Here is a 20669-nt window from a genome sequence, read left to right as displayed (position 1 = left end):
CAAGGAACTGAAGTCCATCATTCTACAGTTTTTCAGAACAATCTCCCCCGGAGTCGATGTTCCCACAAATTCACCCCAAGGTCAGACCATACAAAAAAAAATCCACCTCTCAGAGTCTGCAGGCCTTGGTTAGCTTGTTAAATGTTAAAGCTCGTGAAAATTACAATTAGAAGAAGCCTGAACTCTTATGGATTGTTTGGAAGGTTTGCCAGGAGAAGGCCTCTTTTCTCCAAAAAGGACATAGTACCATAGCTTAGGTTTGAAAAGTTCTGAAGAAAGACTTCTGGAACAATGGCCTTTGGGACAGACGAGTCCAAAGTGGTGATGTTTAACCTCCTAGGACCTGGCATCCACATATGTGGACATCACATTCTGGGTTATTTAGACCAAAATACTCAATTTTTCTCTACAAGGGCCTGATATCCACTTACGAGGACATTATACTGCTACTGTTCTATCAAAATTTTAAACCAATATCCTCATATGTGGCTCTTATTTTTCTTAAAAACAAAAATAAGGAAAAAAAAATATCTGGTAATTCTTTGTTTTGACGTTCTTAGGCCCCAATATGCCCAAATATCAAAGAGAAATTAAAAATGCATGCCGTGGAAGAGTTCGGGTCTTAGGAGGTTAACATAAGGCACAGCACCACGTTGGGAGAAAACCAAATCAGCATATCAGGACAAACACCTCACAAACTATCAGCACGGTGGTGGACGGGTGATGATTTAGGCTTGTTTCGCAGTCGACCATGAACTCCTCTGTGTATCACAGTATCCTAGAATCAATGTGAGCTCATCTGTCTGACAGCTAAAGTTTGGCTGATCTGAGTCATGCAACAGGACAATGATGCCAAGCACGGCAACAGAATAAGTGAAAATGAAAAAACCTCAAGCTGATGCATTGGCACTATCAAAGTCCAGACCTCAACCTGATAGAGATGCTTTAAGGGGGGACGCACAGTAAATCTGCCTGGGACAGCATCAAACTCAGCTTTCTGCAAATAGCCTTGCAGCATATGGGTCACCTGCTCAGCCCAGTGAGCTACACTGACACTCAACAAAATGATTGCTGCTCTAAAAGCGAATCATGGGATGTTCTTCATTTCTCACACACTGCTTCTGCTATTCGGCTTACAGTTTACCAAATAAAAAAAAGTGTAATATGTCGTGTGTTGTTGTTCTTCTAAAGCTGTGATTGCCTCATTTGAAAACCTGCGAAGGACCAGACAACTGCTTATCATGTCCTGATACGTAGATTCAAAGTCTGTAACTGTTGACTGTAATAAATATACTTTTTCTGTCTTTGTGCACTAAACTGTTAAGGTGAGTTAGTTTAAATGGTTATTCCCTTATACATTTTTTTGTGAGCACGGATAAACAACAAGAATGCAAAAATTAGACAATGGTTATGTGCTTATTTGAGCACCATAAAAAGCCCTGAAAGTGATAATGTAAATTAGACCAGAGCACTGGCCTGGAGCATTTAAAACAGGGATGCAGCTGAAAGAGGAACTGGTCTGTGGTGGATGTCATGTCTGTGAAAGGTGATGAAATGAACTTTGACAGTTTACCACAGAGGCGAAACTTCTTCATTGAGTATTACAGGCCTTGCAGGAAATATAGGCTTTAAATGTAAAACAATTACTGAGGCATGAAATTCACGAGTCTCCTTTCTGATGTGCAAGTGTGGAGGGTTGTCAGGTCATTTCTTCAAAACACAAAGAACTGCAGGTGACAGTGCTTTTTGTTTTCGGTTTGTGCAGCTGAAGAGTCGGACGTCAGCAGTTGTGTGTTTCATCGACTGCAGCCGCACTTCCTTTTACCCGGTTTGACTGTTGGCTCAGTGCCAAAGGGCATAGGGTCATAAATATATATATAAATAATTCTAATTATTTTTAGCAGGTCTCCAAGTGACAAACAGTGAATTCTTTAAGGCGGGGAAGCTTTATATAAATTAAACAAGACTATACTGTGGGATTGGGAATTGACAGTTTATTGATGAATAAATTTAGTCTGCACAGGTTCCTCAGATTTCTTGACTATATTTTCTGAGCTTCGGGGCTGTTTTGTTTTGTTTTGCAGTTACACTGTGACTATCTTCACTTCTATGACACTCAACTGTTCTCAGTTTCATGGTCAAGTGAGGCCTTTCCCCTCATTATTCCATGAAACATTTAGCAGAGAAAAGATTCCAAGACTTGAACTTGGATTTTGGGAGCTGTTCACAGGAAGTTAGAACGTGATGTCCAATAATGGAAATGAAGGAGGACTTCAACAGTTCAAACCAAATGAAACCTAACAGAGAGATCATACCACCACATCATCTGGCAAACATGGTGGGGGATTGTTATGTATGAGCGTGCATGTAGAAACAGCTCACTAGTGTTTATTAATGTGACGGCAGATAGTCGTAGGATGAATTGTGACGTGTACAGGGCTGTACGCTCTGCTCAGAGTCAGACAAAACTGACTGGACTGTGCTTCAGAGAGGACATGGATAAATAAACCAAAGCAAAATGCAAAAGCAGTCCAAGAGTTTCTCAGAGCAAAGAAATGAGATATTATGAGATATATATATATGAGAGACTGAAGACAAAACTGAAGGCAGAAAGACCCTCAAATAAAGCAGGTGGTCTTTAATTGCAAAGTATTTCAAATATGAATAAAAATGATGGCAATTCCTAAACAGTTAATGCAAAATTGTTTTTAAACCCCTTGAAATAAACCCAAAATTCTGCACTTCAAATTGATTGTTTGATTTAGAAGCCGATGTCACTGTGTACAGATACCCTAAAATATGAGGGGTCTTAAGATGTTTAATGGGGGTCACAAAGAAGGAAAAATAAAAGTTCTGCCCTATAAATTTTCTTTTACAATATTTTGTTAAGTTTTTTCCTCCTGTTTTCTGGTTTACTCGAGTGAAGTACAATGTTACAATGTTCACTTTTGAATGCAGTCCCAAGAGTTTCAGTTTCAGCTGAGATTTATATTGGTTCTTCTGTTCTCACAACAGTTTTGCTTTTATCTCACAGGTTAATCATTCTCTGTTTGGGTGAGTTAGACTGACACACAGTGAGTACTTCAAACAGAAAGGTTGCTGTTTTATAACTGATCTTTACTTCCCTCAGTATCATCATATCCATATCATGGTCATACATGTGACGGTATCTCAACAACAAAGGCAAGAATTCTGCTAAAGTATAAAAAATGTGAATTCCTTGCAAACAACTTATTTAAAATGACTATAGCCTGCAATGGTATGAAGATAAAGACAGTGCAGTGGGGGGATTGGTATTTAAATTTAATATGATGGATAAAAGAAGACTGGAACACTTTCCTCCTCTCTCATAAAAGTATTTTTTTAAATCATATTTGATGAGTGTGAAGGCCCGAGGTGACGAATGAATCTCACTACCGCTCTCCCAGCAGCCGCTCAGTCTGTTCTCACTCACAATTGTTTAACCTGCAATAGCTCAAAGTAAAGGAGTTATTTGAATTTGAATGTCTGTATTATGAGAATAACTGTGCATTATATATGTAAGGTCTGTGGAATAAACCTCAGGAGTTTACATGCATCACGCACACACAATGACTCAGAATGACTCAACAGAAACAGTAGTACAAATAACAAACATGTTGTGTCAATGTCATATTTTAAATATCAAAATATATTACGTATAATAATATACATATCACTTATTTGATATTAAAGTGCAAAAAACAAAGATATTGCATAAACAGTTAAGGAAGTACAATAATTTTAATATACTGTTAAATGTTTTTAACAATGAAAGAAACAATGACAGCCGTCTAAAAACAAGAAAACCGCAAAATAGTCCGTCTGCTTCTTTTAGATGCTTTCCCAGGCCTGTAGCTGTCTTTAGTGAGACTTGCTTTTCCTGCGATCATCCACCGCTGTTGTTTTCTATTATCCAGGCCTTTTATTTTAAGAAAAGTATTATAAGAAGTGTGTTGTTGTTCTTTCTTTTTTCCCCAGAATATACTAAACTGTTGATTTTGTCTCGGGGCTTCCACACAGTAAATAACAAGCAGCGACATGGCAACCAGATCACAGAAAGCTGATGAAATTCAAGGACTTGAAGTGATAGCTGTTGAAATGAACCCACCCACCCACTTCACATCACCAGCTCTTGTTTCCAAGTCGCCAAATGTCTCTGATTCTCTGGTCTCTAATTGCCATGTCTCTGCTCAGACCCAGTAAGGATGAACAATTTAATTTGCATCGTAAGCTCACATGTTGTAGGTTCACAGTAAACAAAATGCCACATACAGAATCATCTCTAGACTGCCCACCTGCTTAAAATAACAGTGCATCTTTAAAAATGTCATAATTTCAAATGAAAGCTAAGACTCTGCAGTTTAAGCCCATATTCATCACATAACTTTCCAAACAGAAGACATACATTTAACCATAAAGTCATTCTGTTATGTTTTCAGATGAGTTCAAAAACCTTCTTGTTTACCTTCATTTCTTCAAGCTTCTGTATTATTCCATCCTTGGTCTCTTTATTTATTTACAGTTACACCCACTACTCCAGCCTAAAGTCATCAGAAGACACAGAAATGTAAACTTATTCCACAAAAAAGGCTGCCACACAGTGAAATATCAATGTTTTGATCTCAGGAAGCTGTAATTTCTTTAAAAAATACACTTTTTTTCAGTTTTTGGCATGTCAGTGAAACAAGAGAAAGACTGGCTGTCTTTTCCACCAAAAGACACTTTCTTATAATGGTTTTTGGAAGCATTAATTAATAGATAAATAAGAACTTTAGCGTGTGGCAGACAGACCAACCAGCAAAGAGGAAACTGCAGAAGTAATAAATGAGAAGCCTGATAGTTCTTTTTAGCTGGTGGAGACCAAAAATGGAGCTAAAATAATTTAATCGGGATTTTAGTAAGATAATTTCATAGACAGACATTGCAGCAATTATGTGACAATAATATTTCATTACTTAAATACAATGTTGGATCCCATGTCTTCTCTCTCCTCTAATTTCTGTTTTGTCCTTTTCTTTCTTCTCTTTGCCTTCAGCCAGTTGCAGTACAGGTCACCCAAACCTGCTTTAGCTGGAGGTCTCTGTGCTACTCACTGGTAAACAGTTTAACCCTTCAAATCCAGGTATATCATATTTGATCCATGTGTTTTGTGAGTTTCTGAGACTTCTACATGATCAGCATGACTTTTTTTACCCCCCCCCCCCCCCCCCCAAAATGATATGAATTGCATGACACATTTTTAATAACTACATTGCAAAAATATTGCTTATGTAGCAAATGTGATTCAAATTAAAACTCATATATGCAGATTTAAATTTGATATATATTTTTATATAGTTTGTCTAAAGGTTCAACAAACACTCCATCATCAAAAAATGAAAGATTTCTGGCAGTTATTTCATGGTTCAGGTTTTAAAGGCTCAGTTTTAATCAATTTATAACTGTAGCTGCATCAAAGCACTTTATCTTGTAAGCTACAGACGTCGTAATATTAGTGAAAATCCCAACAATCAGACAATCACCTTATATAATTTAATCATTAATCAACTAATACATTTATTTATTGTTTAATCAGATCCTGTAAATTGCCCAAACACTCACAAATGTTTACTGGCTGAAAACTTTGTCAAGTGTGTATCGTGTATCAAAGTAAACTGAAAGCAGAAGCCAGATAAAACTTCGGCGTGCCGCATAATGCCACAAAATCTTATTTAACAAAGCTGTGCGTTTCAGTCCAGAAGAAGCGTCTGTCGGGCTCTGTGAAGTGTTGAGTCTGCTCTGCAGTGAGCAGCACAAATGAGGCTGTGGCAGAAAATATCCCCAAAACCTGGGAGAACTTTGTGCGATGCTTCAAACCCACTATGGGTGAGTCACACCGTGTGTATTTATGCTGATTTGAGTGTACTGACCATTTAAAAGGTGTCACTGAGCTCTGGAGCTTTTATTTTGCAGAAAGATTATCTGACCTGCAGCTGCACAGCTTATTAAGCATGAATCATTTGGTAAAGTACAGACAGTTCATTTGTTGTAATGACGGGAGCTCCTGTGACAGTACATACTTAGATAAATATTCTCTCCACGGTGCTTTCTATCTGTCTAGCTTGTGATGCTGATGCCCACACAGCCTCGTATTTTCATGTCCTTGAGGTGGCTGGCTTGTTTTCAAGCACAAAGCAGCCTGTCAGCCTCTAATTTATCCCACATTCTGCTTTTCTCTTAAGCTGCAGGACTATAAATGCATAATATTAATATAGATTTCCAAGTTATAGTTTTCAATATTGATTTGAAACTGTTTTAGACTTTTTATATCAGAGGCTGGTAAACTTATTGTAGTTTGTGGGGCGCAAACAGCCCAATTTAGAGGGGCCAGAGAACTAATATTACCAATAACCTGTAAAAACAAATACCTCAGAATGAATCCTCTGTTAGTATAAAGAAATACATTCTGAGAACATTCACATCAATTAAAGATGTGTACCCTGTCTTTTGCCTTGTGGCAGCTGGACAAGACCCAGTACTGTGACAAAGGGGACAAACCAAATTACACATAAAGGAATCTTAAACGCAACAAGACTCAAGATGGTAGAGTCAAAGCAAAAAATAAAAACTTGATCCACACCAAGCAGAGAAACACCTGATAATAAATACAACTCAAGTCAAGTGGCTTTATTGTCATTTTAACCATGTGTAATGATGCAGTGCACAGTGAAACGAGACAACGCTCCTCCAAGACCGCGGTGCTACATGTGACATATAACAGACAATCTACACAGGACTACATAAAGTGCAAAGTGCAAAAATTGCAAAACCCCCAAAACAAACACTGTGCAACAGCAGACAGAACAGAACGACACAGACACGAGACAATAGAAAGGTGCAAAATACTGAGCATTATGCAAAAAGTAACGTGGTGTATGAAGGTGTGCGTGTGTACGAGATTGCCTATTGTCAAGCACTTATCTGCACAAATGACCATAATAGAGACACATCAGCATGTCTCCACGAGTTTATAGTCTACGAAACAGATCTGTAAAATGATAGAAAAAGTACTGGCAGTCTGCTCCATGATTTCCTGTAAAATTCACAGAAAACTAAACTGTCATCTAAGCTGATTTACTGCCCTTTAGCAAAGCCCCCAGCAGGTCGGGTTGTGGAACTCTTGGCAGATCACTTTTGTCCCCAGGCCATACTTTTGACATGTTTTTATTCGATATAAATATATCTATAACTTCTAAAAAGTATTTTCATTTACACACTCAATACTTATTTGTGGCTCCTTTATCATGAATTACTGCATCAGTGTGGTTTGGCACAGAGGTGCTCAGCTTGTAGCTGCTGGGGTGTTACTCACAGCCCAGGTTGCTTTGATAACTCACCTGTATTTTTGGGTGTTTCTTATCTTTCGTTTGATAATGTGTAATAAGGGGAAAGGAGAAGGAAGAGGGAGGTCCTTTTCCATCGGGTGGAAAGCAGCTAAAACAAACAAAGTTCATGATCATCAACCGCACCCATTACTCTGGTGGTGTTTATTGAAACAGTCCAAGAGATACACAATATACTAAAACTCAAAACAAACTATTCAAATAAGACACTGGATTCTAGATTTGTATGAAAACCATCCAGATCGAAATAAAAACTGCTTGAAATATTTCACTGCACGTGTAATAAATAGAGATTATGTGATGTTAAGTGTAAAAATGTTACTTTTTCCTGAGAGTCTACATTTTTGACATACTCATACTGTATAATCTGTATAATCCAAAGTTATATATACAGTTGCAAGAAAGCAGACCAGCTAGAATCATCTATCATCTCCTGAGAGTCCAGCTGAGTGTCCTCAGTGCCCAGATGTTTACAGACTGCTGTTCAGAGAAGAGGGGATCCACACAGCACTCAACTTTTTTTAGGATGTGTTGCTGCCTTAAAACTCCAAAAGAGCTAACCTTTTGTTTTGTTCTATGGTAAATAAAATATGGTTTTATTTGATTTCCGGATCATTGCATTCTGTTTTCATTTACACTTCACACAGCATCTCACTAGTAATTGAGGTTGTACTGTAATTTATGAATTTTTTCAAACGTTTAGACGAACTTTAGAGAAAAAAAAGATGTTTTGGGTTTTTTTAAATCATTCTTTTTGTTTACTGATGACTGAGTGCAGTTATGAGACACAGACCAGGCAGCCCAGAGTGAGAATCTAGCCTTTACTTTGTAAGGTCCATTTCCTGTGTGCAGATAGAGCGGCAGGCAGGGGGAATATGGATGGGTGTGCTGTTGGTGTTGTGATGGCTGCAGATAGCTAACAGCAGCACACCCTGACTGTTTATGTCTGCGCGTGTTACTCACATGTTCACTGTCCTCACATTTCCTGTCCTACTTCTCTTGCACAGGAGGGACTCTCTCTCGGTCTCGGTGGAAGGCTGTTTTCTTTTGTTCACACTCTGTCACTTCATCCACAGACAGGTTGTGATGTGAGAGCGGAGGGAGGGATAAAGAGAAGTGTTTGGGTGTGAGGGAAGCATGAGGAGTGAGAGGTAAACTGAGAACATGAGGGTAATGAAATCTTTCCATACTATTTCTCTGCTTTCTGCTAGAGGATTTAATGCAAATATGCATGCCGTTCATGCATAAACAGAAATACTTGACGTGGAATCTCAGTTCATCTTCTTTCTCATGTGAGCTGTTTATGTCCTCACAGTTTAAACCAACGTTCTTCTGATAGGCCGCCCCTCTCAAACAGGAGGCCCAAGCAGCAGGTGGGTGGATGCCACTGCTCGCAACCAGAGCTGTGTGCCCGAGACGGGAAGACAGTCTGACCCTGACTTTAAATCCGTCCGGTCTCATATGTACAATCCATGTTCATGAAATCAGGATTTTCCACTTTCAAACGGTGAAACAGTTCATGGTTGGAGGCTGGAGAAGGCTGCGGGCACAGGAGGAGCTGATGGTGGAGCTCGAGTAAATCACTTCACAAGTATTATTAATTTTTTTAACGTTTAAATGTGTGCTTTGATTAAATTTAGTATTAAAAACCATTGGTTAGAGTTAGGAATGAAACAGGACACAGTCTGGGTTAAGACACAATCGTTGGCACTTCCTTTAAAGCTGTTTTCTTGGTTGCCACGGTGACACATCCCCAGTTTTTATCTGTAAAAAGTAGGTGTTGCAGAGAAATACATTACATACACATTTTTACTGTCCTGATCAAATGTCACAATTCGAGTACATAAACCTGAGCTATTCATATTTTGTTATGAGGCATTAGCTCTCAGTGACATCATACAGAGCCAGGATTGGAAAAAACAGTCGGATTCTGAGTGTGGAGATCAGTCTGTGTAAGCTTATTTCTACATACGTTGGCATCCATTCTTTGAAACGTTGCCATGTTTATTATGGGCAACTACTGTTATAACCACATATATGGTTGACATATTTGCAGCTATATTATGTACCATGAATTAGTTCATGTTACTGGTTTATTGCAAAGTAAGAAACAAAGACGACAGATTAAACCAGTGAAAATGAAAAATATCCAGGTACACGTGTTCAGTTTGACCAAACACAATTGCCGCTCTCATATTTTGGACCCCTTCTGAGTGAGAGTAGCTCTGAAAGGATGTTGAGCCGATCACCCCTCTGATTTGTTGCTCCTGTCACTTCATTATCTCCCCCGTCTCTTTGTTTTTATGGCCCACCCCTCCCAGTCTCACTCCCCTCCTCAGCTGGAAGTAGCTGCCTGGGTTGCAGGCCTCACAGCAGGATCCCATGACTGGAAGCTCTAATGCTGCTGCTGCTGCTGCTGCAGCAGCTATTTCAAGCCCTCTGATGTCATCTGAAGGAGGGGCCGGCCCTCATGCCCAGAGCGTGAGTCACAACCAGAGAAGGAGAAAGAGAGAGAGAGAGATTCAGTGAGGAGGAGCATCTTAACATCAGGGGTATGCTGTTTGTTCCCATCTTGTCACATGAGACATTAAAACCTTCATGGTGGAAAAACCAGCGCACAAACTGGTGTAACTGGGCTGATGCAGCTAAATAAAACAGTCAGTAAACACAGCGTTGTCACGTTCTTCTGTTTATTGTGACTGTTGTATTTTAAAATGAACAAATTTTTTGAATTTTAAGTATTTTAAGAATATTTTTCTGTTGAATTTTATTTCTAGAGATTCTGTACTTCATGGTGATTTAATCAGCATTAATGAATTTGATCTTTTATTTTTGCAGTTAAAAAATATATTTTTATAACTTTTAATGATTTCTATTTTGTTTTTTCCCCTCAGCTTTTAATAAAGTGTCATATTTCTTTAATCACACATATGTACAAAGGTTTCCTAAATATAAAATTCAGCCAAAACTCATTTTTCAAACAGTTTCCAAAACATTTGTCCTGTAATGGAGAAGATTGTATCAGTACTGGTTTTCTTCTGCAGTCATCTTTTTGCGTACAGCAAAAGAGAGAGGCCAGTTTCTGGCTTTGCTTTGGGATTCAAAGTTGATTTCTAACAAAACGACCGTCTTTAGTTTTGCATCTTCCTCCAAATAACATTTGGTGTTATCGTCACGGGCAGAAAAACAGACACAGGAACTGAAGGCGATGTTGTTTTTCTCCCGTCTCCCTGAGTGATGTCATCCCCATTCAGACTCTGCCTACACAAAGTCGTGGCAGTGCTCAGCATCCACTGTCGCCATGGCTACAGCACTGCACCTGCCACACCTCCCTCAGATGCACTGCCGGGCAGTCATTGGTCAGTGCCTCGGACTGACGGTCACTTTGTCCAATGGGAGGGGTGGTGAGTGATGTCATTGAAAGGATGGATTTGAGGCAGAGATGCATATCCAAACACAGATTGTCAGATCTTCTGCTGACGCACCAACTTAACACGACAGGCCATCACATTATCTCTTTGAAGGAAACAGGTGAGGGTGGATGCCAGGGTCTGAGATCATTTACAGCTCAGTCCAGCCGCTCTTTAGCACTCATATAGCCAATTAAACCTGCGCTGTTCACGATGTCGGGTATTTCTGGGTGGGGTTTGGCATACTGCGGGTAAGTGGTTCAAAATATCAAAGCTTTTCCACGGACCTAAAGATCTATTACACCCAGAAACAAACTCTACACTATACCAGAGAGATATAAACAGGAGACAGAGCACTCAGAGGATCCTGAAGAGTAACAGTAAAGATGCTGGCAGAAGTATAAACACAAGTGGGGGAAATACTTTAAAGAAATATTGTGGGAACTAAAGAACAATATCGAAATACATGATAAGCTGTATTTTGAATTGATTTTAGGGTCACTTTGATGTGAAGCATAAATCTGTGTATGGACTGTTTAGTGTCATTAGAGTAATCTATAACATTTCTCATAAACATAAACAGCACGAACATTTTCTTCTTATTTCCACTCCTCCCATTAAAGATCATCTTTCTGACCTCTGCATCTTCCTGTGTCCTTGTTTCTGAGGAGGTAAATTTTCTAAATCTGGAGCCTTTCTTAAACTTAACGTTGTTTTTAAGGAAGCAAAAGGAAAAGTAAGTGAAAACAAAGCCAAATAAAGTGTAAAAGCCCCAAATCAGACATGAAGTGTGAACTTTCAAAGCATAATATGTGATTGCAGTCTCCTTCTGTGACTCCCCATCACACTGAGGTGTCCTTTGATGTCCCCTCCCTCATGCCGTGGCCTTTAACACATAATGGTTCCACTTTTTAAACCAAAAACATAAACAAGTTGAACGTTTGCCTGCCGGGACACTGTGGGAAGCTTTCTGCTTTGCACTTTATTTCTTTTCTCTCATTGGTTAGACTAAGGCTAGCTTTGGGGAAAGTTAATGAGCTGGTTTAAAGCAGGAATCTTTACCTCAATAACCCATTCACTGACAAATAGGAAGTTTAGAGTGACGTACCCATCACACTAATGAGATCAACCAGTGCTTCATGGTACAGGCTCCTTCAGACACCTATGCATAAATGAGTCGCAGCAGCTGACTTGAGAAACGCCACCAATTTATGACCAGAGATGAGAAAAGCCTTCAGTTGATCCAAAATGGTGCAGCAGGAGTCCTGAAGGTGACTAGAGAGCAGATTTCTCTTATATTGGCTTCCCTTCATTGTCTCCCTGTTTAATCCAGAATTGAGTTCAAACTCCTCACATACAAGGTCTTAAATAATCAGGCCCCATCTTATCTTAATGACCTTGTAGTACCATATCACCCTATTAGAGCACTTGGCTCTCGCTCTGCAGGCCTACTTGTTGTTCCTAGAGTATTTAAAAGTAGAATGGGAGGCAGAGCCTTCAGTTTTCAGGCCCCTCTTCTGTGGAACCAGCTTCCAGTTTGGATTCAGGAGACAGACACTATCTCTACTTTCAAGATTAGGCTTCAAGACTATCTAAAATATACCCCAGCATACCTGACCTGTGCAACAGATGCAACACCTCCCCCTGTGATTTAACTCATATGTTTTTTGCCTGCCCGTCACTTCAATTATACTGGACTTTTTACTCTGAAGTGCTCTCTCGTGTTTTGAGCGTTACTCTCAAACCATGTCCACTAGTTGCCATTTTTGGTGTTTCTGAGGACGCCACCCTGAACCTTAGTCGTAAGCAACTGGATATTATTGCTTTCACTTCACTGCTTTCTTTCTTTTTTCTGTTTTATTGTTATCATCTGAATTTTAATGGCCTAATTTGTTTTGATATATGTCTTTATATCGGTTGGTACTTTCTGTATTGGGCCTGATATGTCAAATTACATGTGCAAAACTTTATATATAAAGAGGGAAAAAAAAAGATTAGGCTTCAAACTTTCCTTTTTGCTAAAGCATACAGTTAGGGCTGGACCAGGTGACCTTGAATCCCCCCTTTGTTATGCTGCAATAGGCTTAATAGGCTTCACTCACTATGTGTTTGTACACCTGTTACATTCCCCTAAAAAGGTCCAGGGGATGAGGGAAAGTAACAAAAAGTGTCCAGGTTGAAAAAAGGAGACTGGTTAAATTAACAGGTTTTATTAACGTTTCTACTGATAACTAAACTAAAAGAGACGGATGAGCTGCCATCACCATTCAAAGAAAGAAAACAACAAAACTCAGGTGTTGGTCAGTAAACTGAAAAGTATGTAAAAGAGGATCAGTCACCAAACACACACAGCTCACACGCTGCAACCCAACATGACTCTCTGCCACTAGAGCTCTGGCTCTCTTTCACAGCATGTCTTTGTCCCGTCTTCCTCACCCCCACCTAAGCAGTCGCAGCAGATGGCCCCGCCCCTCCCTGAGCCTGGTTCTGTCTGAGGCTTCTTCCTGTTAGAAGGCAGTTTTTCCTTCCCACTGTCACCAAGTGTTTTCTCTGTATTATTACTTACAATAAAAGCACCTTGAGGCTGCTGTTGTTGAAATTTGGTACTTTATAAATACAACATGTCACCTCCCTTTGTCGTGTCCATCATCCGCAGCATTATCTGAAAGAACAGCAGAATTCATCGTTTTGGGGACCTTGCACCTCTTTCCACTGCTAAAAAATTAAATTGTGTAGTTCAACCTAACGATGACACCAGCTCACATTTTACAGGCACTTATTCACCTGATTGTTTTCACCTGTGCTTTGCTTTTTCTCTGTTGTCTGTTCACCTTCCCAAGTTCCTTACTTTGTGTTGCCTGAAGAGCTTTGTGTTAACTCTGTAAGCTGGGGCTGGATAACTTTTCACTTCTATACCTTTCAGGTTGTAATGAAAGCTCACACACAAGCTCTGTTTGTTGTTTTTCTGTAGCTGTAGAGCCATTTGTTTCAGGGAATGTTTCTTTATCCAGAAAAACAAAATGGTGAACAGAAGCTCGGCGCTTTCTGTTTTGCTGTAAGCCTGCTGTCGGCTCAGTGTGTGAACACAGCGATCCAGGAAATTTGACGGCTTTCAAAGGACAACATGAAAGGACTCGAAATAAACAACACCGCGTCTCCACAACACTTTTTATACTTTACTTTTCTTTGTGAAAGGGCGAATTATCAGAATTACCTCTGAGAGCTTCTAACATAATTGAACAGACCTCTCAACACATCAGACACAAGATCAAACGAAATGATCGTGATTATTGCAGGAGAAGCGTGCACCTTCACAAGAAGAGAAAATGGACCTTTAAAAGGTGTTTTCATCCAAAAACACAGAGGAAGCTCTTATATTTAAACCTAACGGTGTCCACTTCCATCTGTGATATCTGTTAATGCCTCCCAGGAACTGTTTCTCATGCTACCATGAGCACACAGTCAGGTTAAATAGTGAAGTAACCCAAACATCGAACCAAGCCAATAATCAGGCTGGTAAATGTCAGCTGTGCTTTCACATTAAAAGTAACTAAACTCATACTTGTAGTTTAAACATAACTATAATTAGATTCTGTAGTATTTGTCTTAATTAGGGTTGAGATCTTTTAAACCTGCCTTGCAGGTATTGATCTGAAAACGATGGATAAATTCTTGTCCTGTTCCACGTCTAGGGCACTGAACACCATCATTTCTTTGTTTTCACCTCATTTAAAAATCATGGAAAAGCTGCTGCCTGGGAGTGAGACAGATATGAGGAGCACTTTTTAAGACGTTAACAACAGCTTGTTATGACGAGGCAGTGACAACTTCTTGTGTTCGTCGATCTTCGATCACTTATCGGTTTGCCCCGACCTCCCTCTCCCCACCAGCTCATCTAGAGTCTTCCTTTTTAACTTCACCTGGTTTACTTAGCAGTGTATAAACCTTTAATAAATGGGTCACATACACTGATGTTTTAGCTCATATAAAGCAGTGTATATGTAGAAGCTTTCCTGGTAGTGGGGTTTTTTGTGCCTCCTCTCTCTGGACTATGTAACCTCATAAATGTTTCAGAATAAAACGCTGCAGCTCAGACGCAGCTCTGACAAACCCGTTCCCTCGCTGCGGTGCAGGGAGGAAGGGAGTCACAGATCACCTCCCTGCTCCAGGATGGGTGAATCATTTCCCCGTCTTATAAAGTAACAAGTGATCTCTGGCACAGTTTCAGTGAAATGGATGCAGCATGTAAAATGGAGGGCTGACCTGTGAAATGAAAAAAGACAGACAGCTGATGGTTGTAATTTAGAAAAAGGCAGATATAGAAAGACCCAGACTTGGTGCTGACAGCCTCGGGAGTCGGAGAGGCTGAAGTTTGGATGTTTGTCGTGGTTCTGGAATCTTTACACAAACCAGGACTTTTTATCCAAATACACAGCTGATTCAAATGATTCTATTTTCAGTTAAAGCCACTGTTTAATGCTGGAAATACAAGCCAAACAATTTACACTCTGTGTATCCAACGGCTGTCTGGAGCTGTATTTAATGCACTGTTTTAATGCCCTTAACTATGGTTGAGGACTGTCATCTGAATAACCCAAATAATAAATGTTAACACTGAATTACTCTTTAGATCATTAGGGTTTTCTTTTATTAAGCTAACTTATTACAACATAACAAACAATGACATCATTTCTCAGGGAGCAAAACAACATTAAATAATACTTTTCATCTTAATCCATCTAAACTGATCAAAATTTGATGGATTAATTAACAGAACAAAAGAGAGAGACATAAATTAAATAGAAAACATCATATCTGAAAAAATATTATTTGATATTTTTTGTTTACCCCCAAAATGTTTTTCTATTATTTCCTTTTTTCTAAAATATAGAGTTAGGGTGGTGGGTAATGTTGCCACTCATGATGAGTTATGTCTGAGGTCAGGGGTTAAAGTTGTCACTGATGGAAACTTCGATCTCTGGGCTAGATGAAGTAACCCTCCGATCACACCTGTATGTATAAATTCCAGCATAGTGGGATGTCATCAGTCGTTTACTGACCACCTCCCCGATCCTACTTTAAAGCACCCAACATTGCCTTTTTGTCTTGAGCACTTGAAAGCTGAAGGCAACTGGACTTCCTTTTTTTAGGCTCTTGAAGCCATTTCACTTCTCATCTGAAAGCCTTCTTTGGTTTCTCTTGAACTTCAGATGTGAAAAGCGGAGAGATCACGAGAGAAAATACATCGAAACTAAACCCTCTGCAGGGTTAGCTGTCATTAAGTGACAACCTTAACCCCTTAGAAGAGGAAGATTTTCATGCAAGAGGTGAAAGAAACCAAAACGAAATCCAGTTGCCTTCAGCTCAAGTGTTTAAAACTACCATGACCAGGATGACTGAAAACCCAAACAGACAGATGACCATCACTGAGGAGAAAACTTGGTTACCAAAAGCTGTATGGGTGGACCACACAGATACACATGCTTGTAAATTAGTGCTAAGAAACAATCTGATAAAATGCTAGAATTTCAATTACCAACACTGAAGCACAAACTTCTTGGATGGTTTGTCAGAACAGCTGTCAATCAAACTGGACCCACCTCTAACTTTCCAGCACTTCATCAAACTTTTGATGAAGGTCAAAACGACTCATAGAGGCCAAACTGTCAGGGTGTAAACACAAGCTTTAACACTGTTAAGTTGGGAATTTCAATGTGAGAGTCTAAAGACTCACTTACTTTTGAAGTCAGCCTCATGTGGCCACCAGAGGAACTGCAGCTTTTGACACTTGCCTTCAAGTCCTTTCTTCCTCCCTCTGCAGAGCCAGAAGTAAACAGCAGAAACAGGAAACACAAACCTATATTTGAGCTATAATATCCACTTAATGATGACATTAGAACCACAATCATCAAAAGAGTGAATTTAGTCAGTTACACTGAGAGACAACATAATAACTGAGCAGGAGGAGGGAAAGGTGCAGACCTGGTCGACACAGTGAAGTCCTGCAAATGACATAACAGCACCCATTTTTTCACTAGTGTGGCCTGAGTTTTGTAAGGTGAGAGGAAGTGTTGACACTTCTTTACATGCAGTCTGTGGTCTGGACCAACCAACAGCTACAGCCCTAAAACGCACTGGTGCATCAGAGCCAGTGTTACATAAGAAAAAATAGACAGGGAATGAGGACATAACCATTACTAAGATTTTAAAAAAGCAAGTGATATTCCTAGAAAATCTAAAAATCTGAAAGGGGATGCTAAACCAAGACGAGAATCTGACTGCTGCATAACTGTGCTCAGCATTCACCCACTTTCTCCCCCTGCAGTATCTCTGCTCATGTCTGCTCTCAACGGTCTACTTCAAAAAGGAGGCCTGGGAATGAAAAGTGAGACTGAGAAGGGAGAGGGATGATGATGGTGATGATGGTGATGTGCGCAGACACACATTAGAAATTTATTCACGTACCCTACGAGATTTCTGGTCAGTTTTTATTATAGCACTGAGGCGGTAGGGTGATGACTTTATAAAGACTATGTCCTCTGCTTGGCCTTTTAAAGGCACTGAAACTGGATCTCTATAACAACAGCATGTGAGACATCCAGTTTCTGCAATTGCCTGACACAGCTGTTACTGCCTATTTAATTTGATATCAGTATTAAAGCTGGATAAGGAAATGCCAGATAACTGACTGATGGGCCGTTGGTGAGTGGTGCTGATGAACACGGCCTCTGACTCCTCCTCAAACTCCTCAGGAGAGCATGAATACAAAGCTCCATGTTCACTCTCTCGGCCACCTGTTACTCTGGTTGCAGATGGCAGTAGCCATCACAGGTATGTAGTAAAAGGAGGGGTTTTTTTCTTGAATCCCTGGTCATGTTTACCTCTAAGAACGCTGTATCCCATTTTTAAACCTCTAAATTTTGATTAGGTTGTGTAAAACTAGGAGTTGTAGGTTTTCCTTTCAAGTGAGGTCGAGGTCCACCTTAGTGGGATCCTAGCCACCTCTGGTGATGTACCTCTCCACCAAACTTATGCATGTGAGTGACGCTACCTATCCAGCCACTTCACACTCAGCTGCAAACCACCCTAGAGCGTGCTGGAGGTCACTACCTAGTGACGCCAAAACAACCACATCATCTGCATAGAGGAGAGACGTGATTCTGAGACACAACTTGGCTGACAGTGACAAACTATTCTGGTTGAACTAATGAGCAATGTGGAGTCTGTTAGTCAAACTTCCAGGAGCAGCGATGCAGTTTTCACCACGGTCGTGCCACACTGGACCAGCTCTGTATCCTCTTGAGGGCACGCGAAGATGTGGAGGGGTTTGCCCCACCAGTCTACATGTCTTTTGCATACTTGCTTGATTTTCATTGCAGATTCAAGTCGAAATCAAGCATAAGAGAAGGCATTTGACTGCATCTTACGGGGGTCAGTGCTTTGGGAGTATGGAGAGACTGGTGAAGAAATGTCTCCAAGTCCTGTTCCTCAGAGTTTGCTGTGGTGGTGTGTTTGTTGTGTATTCCAGTTGGGCTTTTACCACCCCAGAGAGGGGATCTGGGAAGGTAAGCCGACCCCGAGCCACTGAAAAGGCATGGCATTAATGCTGGTACACAAAAGGATGGGAATGATTAACAGGAGGGTACTAAACACAGAAAAAACGACATCAAAAGGTCTGAAGCCAAGAGTGTGGCGACAAGATCAAAGAGTAAGACATAAACAACTAAAACAGAGGTCTAAAGGTTAAACACTGGGGTGGTTCCAGCAGGTACTGCAATCAGGAGCAACAGAATGTTCAAAGCAGAGGATTCAGAGAAGTGAGTCTTCATCAAAATACTTCATCACCCATCGTAGTGACAGCTTGGTTTGCACAGTCAGCAGCAGGTCAGACTCAACCCGGGAGGAGCTGGACTCAACAGTATCCAGCTTTTAGTTTTTTGTAATTACACAATATTGTTTGAATTTTTATATTAATATTCATAAAAATGTGTTCACACCTACGTTTAGTTAAGTAAACCAATATAAACCTACATTTAAAAATATTTCTACTCTTTGAAATCAGGGTGCTGAGACAGGGTCTGCAGGAGGTTTAACCAGTGACAGAGCATATATGAAACACATGTTTCTGACCTCAAACTATTTATCTTTGGACCGACACACGTTACAGTAACAATAAATCTTAAGTTTGTTTCTTTTTTAAATTTCCTCTCACATTAATCACCTTCCAACCCCGGCTCTGAAATGTTCCTGTGGACACACCTGACATTTGCTACCTGGGATCAAACAGTGAAACATACTTAAACATTGTTCATGTCACACGCCTGCTCAGCTTGGTTTTCGATTGAGTATACTTTGCAGATATTATTTTTCTTTAGTCTTAATTCGATTATTGTATTTTAATGGTGTTTTGTGCATTACATGAAGTTTGAAATTGAATTTTTTATTGACTTTTTGGATTGTGAGGCATCTTTGAAGCAATAACCTGCAAGAAAAAAAGCTTTACAAATACTGACTTTTGTACTTTAAGCACACTTTTCTTATAATTGTCCTGTTTCTGAGTTTAATGGCTGCAATTCTTTATAATTTATTCATTTATTATTTTATTGTTATCTATAGAAGCTTCAAATAAAAATCTGAACATTTCTATTGTTTGTGCATTACTGCATAAACAATATAATAGAGTGTTATAATGCATTTTTGTAATTAACAGTTATGGTTTAAAGAAATACTGTTCAAATGATGTGTAAAAACAGGCTTTTTGAACTATAGATACTATATGATTAAGGAATAACTGAGTAAATATAAATGTCATTACTATACATTTTAATTCTTTATTTAGGATTTGTACAGTTATGTTCACTGGGTTTGTTCTTTTTATCTAAATCATTTTAAACTTTAAAGTTTTCTTGCTTGTTTTTCCAAAAGGGGGGAACAAAACTGACAGTTTAATTATGCAGAAAATGAGATGCTGTTGGAGCCCGTTCTTTGTGCATTTACCAAGAATATTTCAGTGGTTAATGTTTTAAAGGACATCCAGTGCCAACTTTAGTCATTACTTTGTGAAACTGTTTTGCTCAATAAAAATACTCTTAAAATATAAAACTGGAACGAATTTGGGCGCCCAGATTAGATTTGACAACAATTCAAATACTTTCCGACATCTTAACTTTGCTCCACATCATCACCCAATCACATATTTGTAGCCTGAAATACAGAAATAAAAATAATCCTGCGTCCTGAAAGCTGGAAGAGCAAGTCTGGCTTCTCAGATTTGTCAAACAGCAAAACTTCAACTTTGACTGGAGAAAAATTCAATCAGGAATTTTTCTGTATCAAAATCTGAAAGCCTCAAATCAACGTAATTTCAATGATTTACAGTCCACGATGTATACTGGGCCTTGGTGCAACCCCTCAATCATCCTCTGTGTGACACAAGCTAATTTAGCTCTCCTTTAAGCTAAACTTCTTCTGATTGGCTGTCCCTCGCAAACAAAAAGTTCAAACAGCAAAGTTGGGTGGGGCTTCCATGACCATATTAGGCTCTTTTTTCAAGCGCCAACAGAGAAAAAAAGAAAACAGCAGGCCCAGCTCACGATTCCACCACAGCAGCCTTATAAGCAGCCTTCAGGTGGTTTGTCAGAGTTCGAGCTGCACCAGTCAGAAGTGTTTGCTTTTATTCTTGCCTCTACTCCTATGCGGTCTTCTTCTGAGACCTCGGTGTTCGGTTTTGGGGGTATAACCTTGGTTCGAGACAAAAAATACACCCTTTTAAGATGTATAACACATCAAACAAAAGTTTCTGACCGTCCCTCGGTCGCAGTGGTTAGAGACGGTATTTCCATGGTCTCATTTCAGA

The sequence above is a fragment of the Mchenga conophoros genome, linkage group LG12, assembly GCF_057382185.1.
Source record: "Mchenga conophoros isolate Kocher_MC1m ecotype Shallow Benthic linkage group LG12, M_conophoros_male_GT1.1, whole genome shotgun sequence".
Taxonomy (NCBI): Eukaryota; Metazoa; Chordata; class Actinopteri; order Cichliformes; family Cichlidae; genus Mchenga; species Mchenga conophoros.
Note: the sequence above shows the minus strand (reverse complement) of the source record.